Source organism: Mus musculus, chromosome 15, assembly GCF_000001635.26.
Source record: "Mus musculus strain C57BL/6J chromosome 15, GRCm38.p6 C57BL/6J".
Lineage (NCBI taxonomy): Eukaryota > Metazoa > Chordata > Mammalia > Rodentia > Muridae > Mus > Mus musculus.
The window spans coordinates 21,050,727-21,067,855 of record NC_000081.6 but is presented as its reverse complement, the minus strand read 5'-3'; the positions used below and the strand labels follow the sequence as shown (position 1 = coordinate 21,067,855).

The 17,129-nt window shown below is 36.3% G+C and overlaps 1 protein-coding gene across 8 annotated transcripts in view; it reads right to left on the bottom strand.

Moving 5' to 3' along the window:
- Positions 1-17,129, bottom strand: part of Cdh12 (cadherin 12) — a 1,149,544-nt gene that overhangs the window by 530,566 nt on the left and 601,849 nt on the right. The window lies entirely within an intron of this gene.

Genomic DNA, 17,129 nt, shown 5'->3' with positions numbered 1-17,129 from the left:
AGTTTCATTAACGAAAATAATGGAGTTTAGTAGTTCACACACTCAATTCACTTCTACCCTCTTTTTCAACTCTACTGATGAAATCTCATTTTCTCAAAATCTCCTAATATTACTCATATCTTATTTTTGAATGTGACACACTGAGTTGAATTAGAGTTCCTTGATAATGTGTGGATGAGAAGTTATTTATTGAAGCCACTGCAATTTGTCAGAAAAAAAATGATACCCATTTCCTCCAAAACAACTGTGTGTAGGTCCTCCGGATAGTAGTCCTTTAACCTTGCAAGAAGACCATTGGATGAGGTTGTGGTGAGAGGTCTGTTTGCACTGGAGTGAATGTACAAGATCATATGTGTACTATAGTTTAGGCTAAGCTCAATGAATGACAGATAAAAATAAAAAGGGAAATATGAATATGTAGGAATGGATAAGATTTGTTTTGTTTTGGGTTCAATTTGTTTTTTTATTTTTTATTTTTTTGTGTTTTTTGTTTTTTGTTTAGTTTTACTAAACAGGGCTTTCTCTGTGTAGCCCTGGCTTTGTAGACTAGGATGGCCTTGAAATAACAGAGATTCACCTTGCCTCTGTCTCCATAATGCTGGGATTAAAGATATGGGCCACCATGCCTAGGCAAAGTAGCTATTTTTAAGAACATACTTTAGTTTTATGTATTAAAGAATAAGGTATCTAAATGTATTTTCAGTATTACTTATCATCTCTATCTTTGGTTCTGTACACTAACATCCTGTATATTTTATAAAGGAATTTTGCTCATTTTTTAACCAGAAAATAAATTTAAAACATTAGCATAAATAATTTTCTTCAGTATTTCAAATGAGTTTAGAATATTTTCAAGATGCCTGTCATAGTATATAGACATCTGCTTTCATATTTTATATAAGTTCTCATGACAATTAACTTTTTTTTTTACAGGTTACCAATTTATATTTGTGAATATGTGTAAAGACTTATCTAAAATGTCTTTGCAATGTGTCTATGTACATTCAGAGAAAATAATGAGGTGCAATACAAATGTGATTGCCCAGTCAATATTTTTCTGGTACTGTGGAAGCATGACAAATATATCAGTGACTAGAGTGACAATTTATTTTGAATTCATAGAATAGCTCTGAACGTCAGAGCCAGAGGGCTTTTCCTCAGACCAATGTGAGTTACCTGTCACAGTAGTAGCACGCATCATGGTTTGCCACAGTTATCCTTAGAATGTATAAGCTCACAGGAGAGAGGGAGAGCAAAGTAGAATGGCCATGTGAAAGCTTGATTCAAGGCAGCTATGTGGAATGAGGAGATAAAGCAAGAGAAAAGTGGACTCCAGAAAGACAGTAATGAAAGGACAAGTTGGAAGAGAAGAACTTTGCATATATGAGGTTTATGAAGCCAGATGTGGAACCTTAATTCAAATTTTTGAGAATAACATTTCTATATATCCAAGAGCCTTAAGGAAATGTGAAACAAAATGTTGGTTAAATTTTTGGTATATCATAAAATATAATTATAACTCTTGAATAGAATTATAGAGAAATATTTCCCCAAGGCATGACAAGTATGCATGTAAAACTAAAAATATTTCATTCATTATTGACATCTTACATAAAAGCTTGGAAATTAATAGGAACTATGAAAACTGCCTTTGCCCCTCCTCTTACTGGGAAAGTATTCTTTTCATCCATTGCATTTTCATGACTTTTTTTTTTATACATTGACTGTTAAATTGAACCTACAATAATTCTCAATTTCTGTATCATCTAATTAGAGCTAGACTTAATGTTAGGGTACTGACAAATGAACTGCATTTACAAAAGGGGTTATCCACCAAAGAAGAGAGAGAGAGAGAGAGAGAGAGAGAGAGAGAGAGAGAGAGAGAGAGAGAGAGAGAGAGAGAGAGAAAAGGAGGGTCACTTGAGATACCATTTTCTAAAAAAAAGACTGAATAAATTTTCATAATTTTTACCTATAAAATCCAAATATCTCTGTGTAAATTTTAACAACTGAATGCAAAATGAGATGGCTATGCACTATATTGCTCAAGATAAGACAAAATATAATGAAGAAAATTTATCTTATGGTTATGAAAATACAAGAAAAATACTCACCGACTTAAAACATGAGAAAATTTATTTAACAGATACTTTCTACATGAAAAATGTGTGGTAGGAACAGTATCTCTCTGTTCACTAAGTTCTGGTCATCATTAAATGTTCACATAATGGGAAGTTGATGCTTGCTTTGACTGAAGAGCGCAGCTGAGGCTGTGATCTAGAATCATTACATACATACATACATACATACATACATACATACACACACACATACATTTGGTGTTAATTTCAATATATGTTATTCATTAAAAGTGACTGATTATATCTAATTTTTAATTCTTATTTAGAATGAAATGTAGTCCTTCAATATATAATTGATAACAAAATATAAGTGGTAACAACACTTTATAATAAAGAGATTTTGATGTATGCATATTTAAAAACAAATTATCATAGAATTACCTAGTTATAAACTAGCAGTGTTAAAAATGAATCCTAAGGGCTATCAATAAACAGGAGCATCATCAAAGCAATGGTGTACTAAGCTCTGATTGCTTTTAGAAAAATGGTAGGTATTTTGTTCCCCATTATAAGAAGGAGCGAAGTATCCACACTTTGGTCTTCCTTCTTGAGTTTCATGTGTTCTTCAAATTGTATCTTGGGTATTCTAAGTATCTGGGCTAATATCCACTTATCAGTGAGTGCATATCATGTGTGTCCTGTGATTGGATTAGCTCACTCATTATGATATCCTCCAGATCCTTTCATTTGTATAAGAATTTCATAAATTCATTGTTTTTAATAGCTGAGTAATACTCCATTGTGTAAATGTACCACATTTTCTGTATCCACTCCTCTGTTGAGGGACATCTGGGTGATTTCCAGCTTCTAGCTGTTATAAGTAAGGCTGATGTGAACATAGTGGAGCATGACACTATTGCATATACCAGCAAGATTTTGCTGACAGGACCTTGATATAGCTATCTCTTGGGAGGCTATGCCAGTGCCTGCCAAATACAGAAGTTGATGCTCACAGTCATTTATTGGATGGAACACAGGGCCCCCAATGAAGGAGCTAGAGAAATTACTCAAGGAGCTAAAGGGGTCTGTAATCCTATAGGAAGAACAACAATATTAACTAACCAGGACCACTAGAGCTCGTGTCTCTAGTTGCATATGTAGCAGAGGATGGCCTAGTCAGCCATCAGTTGGAGGAGAGGCCCTTGGTCTTGCAAAGATTATATGTCCCAGCACAGGGGAATGCCAGGTCCAGGAAGCAGAAGTGGGTGGGTTGGGGAGCAGGGCAGGGGTATGGGTGACTTTCAGAAAGGAGACTAGGAAAGGGGGTAGAATTTTAAATGTAAATGAAGAGAATATCTAATAAAAAATTAAAAAAAAAAGAAAAATGGTAGGGCTAGAATTGCATTTAGTGGCATGGAAACCAGTGTGAAAAGCTATCACAGAAAGCAGTAATGGAATTTTGGGCTCCGGCAGAGGAAGTCAGGAGAAAGGTCAGATGATACTTCAAGGAAAGACAAGATGAGTTCACTAAATGTTACAAACAGTCAAAGAGAAATAGATTGCAACTCATTGATGAAATTCATAAAAATATAAATAAATAAAACACCTTAGCATAAGTGTTACGCAATAAAGGAGTACAGATTGAAGGGATTCAAGGTTAACTGAAGTGTCTGCCTAAGGCTAAGGTGAAGAGGTTTACATGAATTTCTTTGACAAAGGAAGTCTCAAAACAGCCTAGTATAAATTCTGCTGTGTGGTTACTAAAGTTCACTCATATGATGAACTTTCTGATGAAAAGGAGCAAGCTTTGAAAGAAAAGGTATAATACATATGGTTCAAAGAACAAAGAGGCACCAGGAAGTAGAATGAAGCTGAATTTTATGTTCAAGGAGATAAACAGATTAAGGGTGTGGTAACTTTGAAGCAAGATCCCAACCTATGAACCTTATTGTTTATGATTTTGCAGTTGAACAAGAGACTTGGTTCATGTTTTCATTTGGACTTTTATTATGAAATAAACTACAATCCAGAAATGGTGAGCACCACTGTGAGCCTAGTGTTAAGGCTGGAAGGATTTTGATTCCGATCTTGAGGAGTAGTGGCCATAAAAAGCTTAGGCCTCTTCCTGCTGGGTCACACTTTTGATCCCTGGAGACAGAGAAAAGCAGATCCCTTAGTTCAAGGTCAGCTTGGTACAGAGCCAGTTCCAAGTAGAGAAAAGCTTAGGTCCAGATGTGATACAAGCTTTCAATGTCTTTATTCAGGAGACAGAGTCATGCAGTTCTTTATGTTCAAAAGTCAGTCTACAAAGCAAATTCCAGAACAGCCAAGCTTAGGCAATGAAGGAGTTAGAAAGCTGGTGAGGATGGAGTAGAACAAGGGGGCCATGTTCCAGCTCTCATAAGCAGCAGATCTCGGACTGCTTCGGCCACATGGTTTTGGTATTAAAAAACTCAAGAGGGTGGACTCCAGAAAATCAAATAACCCCCTTAAAAGATGGGGCTCAGAGCTAAACAAAGAATTCTCACCCGAGGAATACCGAATGGCTGAGAAGCACCTGAAAAAAATGTTCAGCATCCTTAATCATCAGAGAAATGCAAATCAAAACAACCCTGAGATTCCACCTCACACCAGTCAGAATGGCTAAGATCAAAAATTCAGGTGACAGCAGATGCTGGCGAGGATGTGGAGAAAGAGGAACACTCCTCCATTATTGGTGGGATTGCAAGTTTGTACAACCACTCTGGAAATCAGTCTGGAGGTTCTTCAGAAAATTGGACATATTAATACTGGAGGATTCCACAACACCTCTCCTGGGCATATATCCAGAAGATGTCCCAACTGGTAAGAAGGACACATGCTCCACTATGTTCATAGCAGCCTTATTTATAAAAGCCAGAAGCTGGAAAGAACCCAGATGCCCCTCAACAGAGGAATGGATACAAAAAAAAATGTGGTACATTTACACAATGGAGTACTACTCAGCTATTAAAAAGTGAATTTGTGAAATTCCTAGGCAAATGGTTGGACCTGAAGGGCATCATCCTGAGTGAGGTAACACAATCACAAAAGAACTCAAATGATATGTACTCACTGATAAGTGGATATTAGCCCAGAAACTTAGTATAGTGAGAAATCAGGTACAATTTGCAAAACACATGAAACTGAAGAAGAACGAAGACCAAAGTGTGGAAACTTTGCCCCTTCTTAGAATTGGAAACAATCACCCATGGAAGGAGTTACAGAGACAAAGTTTGGAACTGAGACAAAAGGATGGACCATCTAGAGACTGCCATATCCAGGGATCCATCCCATAATTAGCCTCCAAACGATGACACCATTGCATACACTAGCAAGCGTTTGTTGCAAGGACTGTGATATAGCTGTCTCTTGTGAGACTAGGCTGGGGCCTAGCAAACACAGAAGTGGATGCTCACAGACAACTATTGGATGGATCACAGGGCCCCCAATGGAGGAGCTAGAGAAAGTATCCAAGGAGCTAAAGAGATCTGCAACCCTGTAGGTGCAACATTATGAACTAACCAGTACCCTGGAGCTCTTGACTCTAGCTGCATATGTATCAAAAGATGGCCTAGTAGGCCATCACTGGAAAGAGATGCCCATTGGACAGGCAAACTTTATATGCCCGAGTACAGGGGAACGCCAGGGCCAAAAAATGGGAATGGGTGGGTAGGGGAGTTGGGGGGGGAGGGTGTGGGGGACTTTTGGTATAGCATTGGAAATGTAATTGAGGAAAATACGTAATATATATATATATATAAATACGTAATATATATATATATATAAAGAGTAGAAGGATACTACTGGGACAATTGATGCTGGCTAGCTGGAGCTAACAAATTAGTGGTAATTAAGAAGTGAACAGCATACCTGAGATGAAATCTGGGAAATGTTTTCTGAGATCATAAAGAAGCTGTGTCCCAGAGTTAGTCAAGGTTGTACCTCATGCTGAAACTTGACTTGGTAATATGTAAGAACCATCCAGGTAGTACTGGATTTGAAGGTATTAAGGGGTCATGGAGAGCAACTGGAGAAGCTTGACATTGGGAAGGCAGAGTGACCAGAGAAGGCCATTGGTGAAAGTACAGCCTCAGTTGCAATTGACTGCCCTGGACTGAAGTGGTCATGCAAAGAAGTTGAGGCCTGGCATCTTAAAGGGAACCTATGCAATGAGAAAGCTCAGTGTATTAGAGATGCCAGTACCATAGGATGACTGCCAGCATCAGCAACAGCAACAGCAGTGGAGTGGATTCAGCCAGATCCTGGGGTGTTATAGATGGCAGAGCTGAGATGTGACTCAAGCTCTTTGGAGGAGCTCAGAAGATCATCTGTGGATCTGAGACATTGGAAGAAGAGATTGAAAGCTGAAGGAGCCTTGGATAGGCCAAAATGTTAGAGATGAAAGAGCCATGGGATACCTGATGAGAAGAGCTGCTAATAGCTAGTGGAACCAGCCCAAGAGAAAGAAGTGTGTTATGGACAACAAGGCAGAAAAGAGTTGAAGACCTGAAGAGCCCTTTAACATAAGACATGGAGTTTGGAGTTTCCTGAGATAGTTTTTCATCTTGCTGTTGTCCAATATTCCTCACTACGTCATTGTTGAATGGTAATATAGGTTCTTTGATATTGGAGGTATGTGATTTGCTTTTTGATTTTGAGTGTATAGGGGATTACAGTTAAGCAATTGGATGAATCTCAGAAGACTTTGAACTTTGGACTTTTAAACATTGGTGAGTGAAGTGGAACTTACGGTTTCTTTCAAACAGTTGTTCTGGATGAAGTTTTGCTGGGGCAAACATGTGAAGGAGCTTCCCTGAAGCAGACAGAAGTGAAAGGATCGTTTGCTAAAGAAAGCACGTGAAAGGGCATGTGATGAAGGTTTCTTTGCTAATAACATGCATGCATTGTTTCACCTTACATAGCTTATCTAAGTTCCATTTATGATGACTCCATAGAGAGAAATGCACCTAATATCTTCAGATGGCATTCTTGTGGCTTCTTTCCACTTCTGCAGACTCTTGCCAATTGGCAGAGTAATGTCAGCTGATACAGTTTCACTTGGAGTTTTGCTAAGATAGACTCACATGCTGAGGGAAGACATGAGGTGATTTAAGACCTGTGGAGGACAGATGATATTTGGAGGGAGTATATATACATATATAGGACTCTGAAAACAGTGACAGAGACTTGCTTGTATAGTTAGCTTTGCAATGCTTCTTGGTCAAGTGTATTCACTGATCTTTACTGCCTTGAGGCATGGCAGAGAACTTCTGGTGTCTCTCCTATTTGTAGTTGCTCCTGTTGACTTGTGCCAATTTGGCTAAGGCCTGGCTATTTCTATTAGATCATGCCAGTGCTGCTGATTCATCTTTGCTATCCAGACACTACTGAACTAGACTGCTGGTATATATGTGAAATATTTGCAAGTGCATCAAACTGCCACTGCTGACTTCTGTAAACTGACCTGCTGATTTCCTGAGAACCCAGATTAGATTAGCTCCAAAGAACAAACTCTATACAGGTCTACTTCCCCTGTATCTTACTAACCTTTCTTTTCCAATACCTCTGCTTTTGGTGGCCTACAATGGGAGGTCACAGCATTTAAGAACCCATATTAAAAGTAGGTCTTGAAAAATTTTAAGATAACAGTTGAGACTGTGATATACTATGTGGACTTTGAAGAAGTTGGACTGAATGTATTTTGTATTATGCTATGACTAATTATGACCCCATGGACACATGTGTTTAAAGAAGCCTGTGGGTATTTGAATATGCTTGGGCCAGAATTGGCATTATTAAGACTAGTGACCTGGTTGGAGTAGGTGTAGTCTTGTTGGAGGAAGTGTGTCACTATGAGGGTGGCCTTTGAGTTCCTCTTTTTAGCTGTCTGAGGAGTTAGTTTACTTCTGTTTGTCTTTGGAATAAGATGAAGAACTCTCAGCTTTCCAGTTCCATACCAGCCTTGAAGATGCAGTGTCCCCATCTTGATAATAACGAACTGAGGCTCTGAACCTGTAAACCAGTCCCAATTAAGTGTTGTCTCATAAGAGTTGCTTTGGTTCTGGTGTCTCTTCACAGCAATGAAATTCTAACTAAGACACAGTTGCAAATGAAGAAAGAATTGAGACACAGAATAAGACAGAAGCAGAAGATTAGAAAAAGAATTTCCAGAGTTAGTTTAAGGTCAAGCAGAATAATTTAGTCAGAATAAAAAATAAAAAAAAAAAATAAAAAAAAGCAAATAAATAAATACCAGTTTGATGCAAGTAGCTTGGAGAGGCATTCTGACAGGCAGAAAAGGTAAGTTGAACCAGCTAGCCAGTAATCAGAAAGAAAGAGCTAGAACATGTGAATTTATTCATCTGTAAGACTCCAAGATGACAATTATACCTGTAGAAAAAAGTACTTTTACAGAAACTGCTTTGGTCAGTATACACAGTGATGGGTGTTGACTAATGCAATGATCTTATTAGAAATTTTATCTCTAGTCATTGAAGAAATGTACTTATCAGAGTATTTGAAGAGGAGCTGTATGTAATCTAAAATGCTGTATGTAACAAAAAAAAAAACCAAATGTACTTACATTTCCTTGTGTTTAAAAATGTCTTCAGATATAATCCCAAATATTACAGTTAATAAAGTGTATTAGGTAGGTTAATTTTTTTTAATCCAAATATATTTCAAATATAATTTTAGTTTTAAAGAACATGTTTTTCTTAAGATCAAAATATCATTAGTGTATGGTTTATTTTGGAAAATATAACATAAATAAATAGAGCTGACATTTATTATAACCAAACATTCTTTCTGTAAAAAACATTGATAAATGACAATAATTTTTTGGGTTCTGAAACTATATCCTCAAACCAGTGATAGAACTTCTAAAATAAAACATGAACAGGAAATAGACACAACAAAAATACTTCAACTATTCATATAAGTGTCATCAATTATTGGTGTTCCAACGTCAAATATATTTAAATGAAAAACAGAAAACATTAAAAAAACAATAGTTATCTATGAGTAGAACAAATTATTCCTGTTAATATATCTATAGCATTATTGTAGTTACAAGTCATGATCTCAAATATTCTTTGGTTGAAAAAAAAGAGCCTGCGTTACTGAGCAGTCCCTCAATTCTTTACAGCCCTGCTTCTTCAGTGGCAGCCACATGAACTTTAATCCCGCCTATTGTCTTAGGCAAGACCATTTACTTTCAATAATTCTGAATTCTGTTATATGGAATATTTCTTATGCTTCTTTTTTCTTCTTTTCCATTCCTCATTATTAAAGCATCATATAATTGCTTCTTTTCCAAGATAATATTTATTATTTTAGATTTTACTTCATGAGAAGCTCTCATGGACAATGAACTTTCTTCTGACAAGATTTTTATCAAAAGTAAAAATTTATACTTATTGATATTATTTATGATTTCATGTGATTTTCACATTAGAATAATATTTCACGGGAGTAAAGTATTTTATAATCTGTCTAGTTTTCTGTTGGGGATGAATACCAACTTCAAAATCTGGCAGAATATCCAAACCATAAGTATAAGTAGAGCAAAACTAACTATTTTCTTAAGAATGATATGTTGAGTTTGCTTAGTGCATTAATCAGTTATGCACTCTGATGTAGTAACAGGACATCATTTCAGTTTATAATTATAAATCAATGTCATTTAAAAAATTACACTAAGGTAAATATTTTAAGTTAAGTAAGGTTGGCTTTTCTTTTTTTAAAAATTTTATTAGGTATTTTCCTCATTTACATTTCCAATGCTATCCCAAGAGTCCCCCATATCCCCCCCCCCCACTCCCCTACCCACCCATTCCCGATTTTTGGCCATGGCATTCCCCTGTACTCGGGCATATAAAGTTTGCAATCCAATGGGCCTCACTTTCCAGTGATGGCCGACTAGGCCATCTTTTGATACATATGCAGCTAGAGTCAAGAGCTCCGGGGTACTGGTTAGTTCATAATGTTGTTCCACCTATAGGGTTGCAGATCCCTTAAGCTCCTTGGGTATTTTCTCTAGCTCCTCCGTTGGGGGTCCTGTGATCCATCCAATAGTTGACTGTGAGCATCCACTTATGTGTTTGCTAGGCCCCAGTATAATCTCACAAGAGAAAGCTATATCAGGGACCTTTCAGAAAATCTTGCTAGTATATGCAATGGTGTCAGTGTTTGGAGGCTGATTATGGGATGGATCCCTGGATATGGCAGTCTCTAGATGGTCCATCCTTTCGTCTTAGTTCCAAACTTTGTCTCTGTAACTCCTTCCATTGGTGTTTTGTTCCCAATTCTAAGAAGGGGCAAAGTGTCCACATTTTGGTCTTCATTATTCTTGAGTTTCAATGTGTTTTGCAAATTGTAACTTATATCTTGGGTATTCTAAGTTTCTGGGCTAATATCCACTTATCAGTGAGTACATATCATTTGAGTTCTTTTGTGATTGGGTTACCTCACTCAGGATAATGCCCTCCAGGTCCAACCATTTGCCTAGGAATTTCATAAATTCATTCTTTTTAATAGCTAAGTAGTACTCCATTGTGTAAATGTACCACATTTTTTTTTATCCATTCCTCTGTTGAGGGGCATCTGGGATCTTTCCAGCTTCTGGCTATTATAAATAAGGCTGCTATGAACATAGTGGAGCATGTTTCTTTTTTACTAGTTGGAACATCTTCTGGATATAAGCTCCAGGAGAGGTATTGCGAGATCCTCCGGTAGTACTATGTCCAATTTTCTGAGGAACCACCAGACTGATTTCCAGAGTGGTTGTACAAGCTTGCAATCCCACCAACAATGGAGGAGTGTCCCTCTTTCTCCACATCCTCGCCAGCATCTGCTGTCACCTGAATTTGTGATCTTAGCCATTCTGACTGGTGTGACATGGAATCTCAGCATTGTTTTGATTTGCATTTCTCTGATGATTAAGGATGCTGAACATTTTTTCAGGTGTTTCTCAGCCATTCAGTATTCCTCAGGTGAGAATTCTTTGTTTAGCTCTGAGCCCCATTTTTTAATGGGGTTATTTGATTTTCTGGAGTCCACCTTGAGTTCTTTATATATATTGGATACTAGTCCTCTGTCTGATTTAGGATAGGTAAAGATCCGTTCTCAATCTGTTGGTGGCCTTTTTGTCTTATTGACGGTGTTTTGCCTTACAGAAGCTTTGCAGTTTCATGAAGTCCCATTTGTCATTTCTTGATCTTACAGCACAAGCCATTGCTGTTCTATTCAGGAAATTTTCCTCTGTGCCAATATCTTCGAGGCTTTTCCCCACTTTCTCCTCTATAAGTTTCAGTGTCTCTGGTTTTATGTGGAACTCCTTGATCCACTTAGATATGATCTTAGTACAAGGAGATAGGAATGGATCAATTAGCTTTCTTCTACATGATAACCACCAGTTGTGCTAGCACCCATTGTTGAAAATGCTGTCTTTTTTCCACTGGAATGTTTTTAGCTCCCTTGTAGAAGATTAAATGACCATAGGTGTGTGGGTTCATTTCTGGGTCTTCAATTCTATTCCCATTGGTCTACTTTTCTGTAGCTATACCAGTTCCATGCCGTTTTTATTACAATTGCTCTGTAGTAATGCTTTAGGTCAGGCATGGTGATTCCACCAGAGGTTCTTTTATCCTTGAGAAGAGTTTTTGCTATCCTGGGTTTTTTTGTTATTCCAGATGAATTTGCAGATTGCTCTTTCTAATTCGTTGAAGAATTGAGTTGGAATTTTGAGAAAGAAATTAAAGAAGATCTCAGAAGATGGAAAGATTTCCCATGCTCATGGATTGGCAGGATCAACATTGTAAAAAAGATTGGCTTTTCAATACATAAGTTCAATATCCAGAGTAAACCAAGAAGCACTTTATAAACATTTGAGCTAAAAATGGAGTATTTGTGCTAAAAATGGCTTCCATTTTGCCTCCTGATTTATGTATTCAGATTTTCTTTTTCACACTATCTCTCCTCCCAACCTTTCACAAGTTTTTATGTGTGTTTGTGAGTAGTATGTGTGTAGGGGTGAGCATGAGTGTTTCCATGTGTATGTACCTATGCATGCATATGAACATACATGTGGATGTCAAAGGCTGTCTTTTAGGGTCTTTCTCAATCACTCTTAGTGTTATATTTCGAGGGAGTGTCTCTTATTTGAAGCCAGACCTAATTGACTATAATTGAACTAGTCTTAACTATCCACCTTGATTCAGAGTACTTTTTCCTCTCTTTTTCAAGCTCTTGGATTTCAGAAAACCCCCATAACTACCTAGCAACCCCCCGTAACTACCTAGCAACCCACCATAACTACCTAGCAACCCACCATAACTACCTAGCATCTGTGTGACTGTGTCTCTCTCTCTTTCTCTCTCTCTCTCTCTCTCTCTCTCTCTCTCTGTGTGTGTGTGTGTGAGTGTGTGTGTGTGTTGGGAATCTGAAATTTCCCATATACTCGTATGTCAAGTATTTTACAGTTTACCAGTTCTATTACATTTTCTTAACCCTCCTTCCTTTTTTAAAAAAATCTTTCTTCCCTCAGATATCAATTGTCCCCTTCCTTTTTACACACACACACACACACACACACACACACACACACAGAGAGAGAGAGAGAGAGAGAGAGAGAGAGAGAGAGAGAGAGAGAGATACACTTTTCATCATGGTTTCTCATTTCTAATTCTATTCTCTCAGATTCTTTAGTGAAGCATACTTTTGCTACATTTTTTATTTTATTGTATTTATTTTTGGTATGAAACAAAGTTTCAGTCAAAAAGTTACAATTCCAGTTAGACCATCGCTCTGCAGAAGTAGAAAAATATTCAGTAATAGGCCTTCTCAGGAATTTCAACTCTTTGGAATAAAAGCAGGTGATACATAAAAATGCAGGCAGCTCCACAGGAACTGAGTTTTACAAGCTCTGGATTTTTGGACACATTGTTTGAAAGTGCATTCAGATAGTGTCCTGAGACAAATGGCAGTGTTTACTGCTTCCTGAAGACACTTGGGTTCAGTGGCTGGGCCTTGAGGAATCTCATGATGTTGCAATGTCAGCTCTGAAGAAAAGCTCTCTGATCTCTAACTTCTGTATCATTTTCAGGTTATGAATGACTTTCTAATTTTTATCAGGAGACTCATTAAAACTGAAATCTCTTCATAAATAGCGCGATTTAACAGATGTTAATATCTGCACATATTTATTGACATTGGTGTTTGTTTTTTAAAACATGTGTATTTAATATGCATATGTCATAGGACAGCACAAATTGTATATTTCCTCTCAATGCCATTTTTAGTTTTCCAGTTGTACTTTTAAAAGTAAATTACTGTGACAGAGTTGTCATGATTGCAATGCCATTAGATATCATGACCTAGTATCTAGGTTGAGTCTACTTCCTAAATTTAAGTCTGTACAAATTTAAAAAAAATAGTCTATGACATTATATTTAGTCAATGATCTATCATTTCAGAAGTAAAAATTATATATGATTAAAATAGCATCTAGCACAAAATTCAAATTAAAGAGTATCTTATTACCAGAAAATACTTCTGCATTTTAATTTGTCCCATATTTTTGTTATCTGTTTTGCTATAAATTAGTTAGTGATATGTGTATGCTTACCCTATACATATATAAGGAGGCTGTGTGTATGTGTATTTGTGTGTGTGGTACATGAATGTCTGTGTGAATGTGCATGCGTGTGCGCGTGTGTGTGTGTGCCTATATTGAAAACTAAAATTATTGCAAAGAAAATTAGTTAATCAATAATGAATACATTCAGAATATGAAAAGTATTTTTGTCTTTTAACTTGGGACCTTGAAATTTATTTTTCTTGACCTTGAAAAATTTGAAAGTAAAAATTGTCATTATTTTTAAGGAAAAGGAAACGATGGACTACTGACTTGTTTGGGCATGTGATTAGTCAAAATGATTTTAATCTTTTTTAGACTTTACTACCTACCAAGTAGTGGTATGGAAACAAAATTTCATTCTGTCATTCAGTCTTCAACCAATCATAACTATTTCAACTTGCATTACATCTGAGAAAATTGAGGCATATTTTTATTACCTTGACAATATCTTACTTTAAGATAGCCAAAAATTAATTGGAGGAATGCTACATATTTATTTATGTACAACGATTTTTTTTTAACTTTTTAGGATTCCAAGTACCTTAACCAACATAGAACATTATGCATTAATGAGTTACTGTGCTGTGGTTTCTGGTATTATGCATAACACACATCAAACATTTCGACAATATCACTAGACTCATTTAAGTGCAAGTATATATTTCTATCTATCTATCTATCCATCTATCTATCTATCTATCTATCTATCTATCTATCTGTATATTTTCCAAATTGTACGAATATGGGAAATTCGTACAAAATGTCCAGTTATGCATATATATATATATATATATATATATATATATATATATATATATATGGAAAGCAAATGAAAAATAGAAAAAAATGTGCTACAAACAGAAAGCTTGACAGTATAGTAGTTTAGCTTTAGTGCCATAATCTTATAATAATATTTACAATAAATACACACTGAAACAACATTCCTAACACAGTTAATTTATTATAAACTCTAACAGTAGGAGATGTTATAAGGGTTGAGGCAGGTTCTTTGCATATGCATTATGGTTTCCAGTTCTGTTTTCATGACATTTCTGTGTGGGTGAGCATGTGTTCCTCTGTTTCTGTATATTCTCCTTTGAATTTTATTTTCTGTTTATTTATTTTGTCCTATTCTGGTTTGTTTGTGTTTATTTTATATAACATTACTATTATTATTTGACATGTCTATGTATTCTAATAAAAGAATGATGAGTAGGTAAGTAAGGAGTAGGAGGATGAAGGAAAAGGGAAAACAATAATAAGAATATATTGTATGGAAAATTATTTTTAATACAAAATGAATTTTACTTATATTATTGGTATAGGCACTGTTTTACATGCTAAAGTTTTTTCTATTTATTTTGATATATTTTTCTCAATAAAGGATGCTTTTAAGTTAAAGTAAAATAAATTTAAACTGTGACAATTTTGCTTCCCACTAAAATAATTTTCTGCTACCTATGACCGGCTATATTGATCCAAAAATCAGTAATCCATTGTCAATGTCACCTCTAAATTTATTAAAAAGAGAATAATTCATCACATAAAGATGCCTAGCTCAGAATACACTTGAAATGAGACTATACTGTAGAAAGATGGGTGAGCCATACTATCATTGCCTATGGTGTTTAAACAAGTTCTTGGTATTTACAGAAGTGTGAGCCATGTTATTATTGTCTATATCATTTACAGAATGTCCTCATTCAGGTTTTTTCCCCGCCTTACACTTTAAAGCCTCGCAAGACATTGGTTTGGTTTGTTATATCTTCAATTTTCACAATCTTTAGTTTGTTTCCCAGTCTGAGTCTGTCTGCATGAAACTGCACACACATACACACACACACACACACACACACACACACACACACACACACACACACAAACAAACAAACCCTACTTTGCTCCATTATACTTTGTTCATCCCTTAGTAGTTATATATCTCCTTTCTTTTTAACTGTTAAGGCCTGGGAAATTGTTGCCTGCTTAGCCAGCTATTTTATGCTGTTATTACTGCCATGAGGAAACTTTCATATGCTTTTACTACTGTTACTAGAAACTTTCTCATGCCCGAGCTGATTGTGTATTCTGTTATGATCTACACTTTGGTGTTCTTGGAAACTAATCACAACATAATTCAATTAGAACTGCTTTGTGTACTTAGCCACAATTAGCTGTCTCTCGATGGACTTCAATATAAGAGAGATTCCTGCACCAATATAAGAAGCCATCCGGAATAGACTTCCATGTTGAGTAAGGGTTGAATATAATTTTTGAGTTTCCAGAACCTCCCTTGGAATTGCCATTCTTTTTGGCAGAAAAGTCATGTACATGGGAACTAAAATTCTGGTTGGCAAGGAAAGAAATGAATGTTAGGCAAAGCAAGTATTCTGCCACAGTTGAATACTCCAACCAGTGAGGACAGGAAACATGTACAACAAAGACATGTCCCTAAGTCAGTACTCTATGCCTAAATCCTGATTGGTGAAGTAACTTAGCACAGATGGTTGTGGGTTCCAGGCTCAAAAGCTCTGTAGGATTCTGGTTCGTGGCCTCTGTCAGCTTCTGAGTCTGACCTGTGGCTCAGATTGATCAGTCTTGGGACAAATGCTCAATAAACGATCCTTGTTTGACTGAGATCAGTGTTTGTGTGCTTTGAGAGATGAATTTTGAACCCCAACATTCGTATTTTCATTACCCTGCAATCATACGATTGAACTAGTCCATGTCTACATACAAACCTAGGTCACAAAAATGCAAAGTAACTTTGGAACTAAACTTTGACGAAATTTTATCACATAAAAATTGTGTGATATCCTCTTAGAGGAGAAGGGAAAGAAGGGGAAGATGGGTGAAGGTTTGTGAGAGGGAGAAAGGGGGGCAGTGGCGGGATTGCAAAGTGAATAAAAAAAGTAAAATTTAATTTAAAAATCATGTGATGAGGGCCAGCAGAATGAATGGATTTTTAATGTTTATAATGAATGCCTAAAATAAAATGAGACATGCTGAAAATTAAAAATGAAAAAAATCTCAAATCATTATGCTGTACCACATAGTGTTTATAGACCCATTTTCTATAATGTCTGGGCTTATATTAAAGTAATTCTGATGGAAACAAAACATTTCTGCAGACTCAACCTTTTGAAAAAGGTTAAAATTGCATTAGTCATAATTCTAGTGATAGACAAACTGCATACAACACACCTGTGTTGCAGAGTATTTGATCACACCGGGACTCCAGAGATTATGTTATTCACTGGACAAAGCTGTGTTTGGTGGTGATTTGGCTCAGCCATAGCGCAAAACTCTTATCCAAAACCTTTATGTTCATTGTAAAAAGGATTAAACAAAGTCAACTGCATATTCAAGAGGTAAAGCAAGCAAGCAGTTGA